The sequence below is a fragment of the Arvicanthis niloticus genome, chromosome 4 (assembly GCF_011762505.2).
Source record: "Arvicanthis niloticus isolate mArvNil1 chromosome 4, mArvNil1.pat.X, whole genome shotgun sequence".
Taxonomy (NCBI): Eukaryota; Metazoa; Chordata; class Mammalia; order Rodentia; family Muridae; genus Arvicanthis; species Arvicanthis niloticus.
Window position 1 is genome coordinate 78,281,430 of NC_047661.1, and position 1,281 is coordinate 78,282,710.

At 42.5% G+C, this 1,281-nt stretch overlaps 1 non-coding gene across 1 annotated transcript; it reads right to left on the reverse strand.

The window, feature by feature from the left end:
- Positions 1-467: 467 nt before the first annotated feature.
- On the reverse strand, positions 468-597 carry LOC117707968 (small nucleolar RNA SNORA44). Its single transcript, XR_004606706.1, has one exon. It is a non-coding gene; the product is annotated as a small nucleolar RNA SNORA44 (small nucleolar RNA).
- Positions 598-1,281: the final 684 nt, after the last annotated feature.

A 1,281-nucleotide genomic window follows, 5' to 3' on the forward strand; every position in this document is an offset into this window, starting at 1 on the left:
AAGCCAGAAGCCGGTAGGGAGAAGTTGCCTAGATCTTGTGACTCTCGATGTCTCAAGTTTCTAACAAAAGTGTTCTCAATCTGATGACAATTGTAAATTTGTGTGAGTGGCACTGGGAACAATGAGCCACACACTCTAGTCGCCGGCTCTGAAGGGAGTTTTCCTAAGCTAGCCACAGTAAAACGCAAATTTTGATTAACCACACTGAAAAGGAAAGTTACAATATTCCTATTCTGCCTCAGAGTGTGATGTAATAAAAAGAGTTGTCATTCAGAGAAACTGTCAGAATCTGCAGCACAGTTGTATCTGTGTATAACAAAAGTGTTCCAGACAGCTAACAGCATTGCTTGTTGTTTTCCTGGACTTACTAATGTCGTTTGTTTCAAATTAGCATGTTGTTTCAATTCCTCTTCTTATTTTTTTTCTGATTTTTTTTTAACTTTTCTGTTTTATTTTATTTTTAAAACATGTACAGGAAAGCTGCGTGGCAGCTGCAGGCACTGTGTTTACCTGGGCTGTCCAAGTTTCTCCAGTTTCTCTGGTCTACAGTTGGAAAGCCCATGGCCACAACCAGCCATGGCCCTTGGAAATGTGCTGATGACTTACTTCTCTTTCTATCAAATATTTATTCATTTGTTTCATATTAAAGCCAGAATTGTATTGTTTTTCCTAAGTAAGACTCCCAGAGTTGAATGAGTCTCAGACCCACATCACCTGGATTCGGCCCTGGTGCCATGCGCTGTGTGTCCACTTCCCACACTCTCCTATTTCCACCATCAGAACACAGGACATGCTCTGTTCATACCACCTGACCTGAACCTCTCAGTCTTCGTACATAGCTTTGAGTCAAGGTCCACCTTATGCTAGAGAGAGGCATTTATCCTAGTCCTCTTCTCAGTCCCTGTCCCACCAGAGGGCATGCTGAATCCCAAGTTTTCTGTGCTTTATCGAGGGTCCAAATGACTTCCATTGACATCACCTCCACTGTACCCACATGTCCCTTGCCTGCCTCACAGTTGATAGATCTTAAAGTTCTCACTGGCAGGCTTTATTTCCTCTGATGGGGACTGTCTTGCGGGTTTTTTTTGGCAATTCCTCTTATAATATTTTCAGGTGTTTATAAATCATAAGGGAAAAAATAGAAAAGCTACTCCAAAGTACCTGGGTGGAAGGATTTTGGAACTATAGCATCTTATAACTGAACTTCAGAACACATTTCCTCCAGGAAGCCACCATGCAGTTCTCCTTTGACCCCCGTTTACTGTAGGCCACTCCCACCCA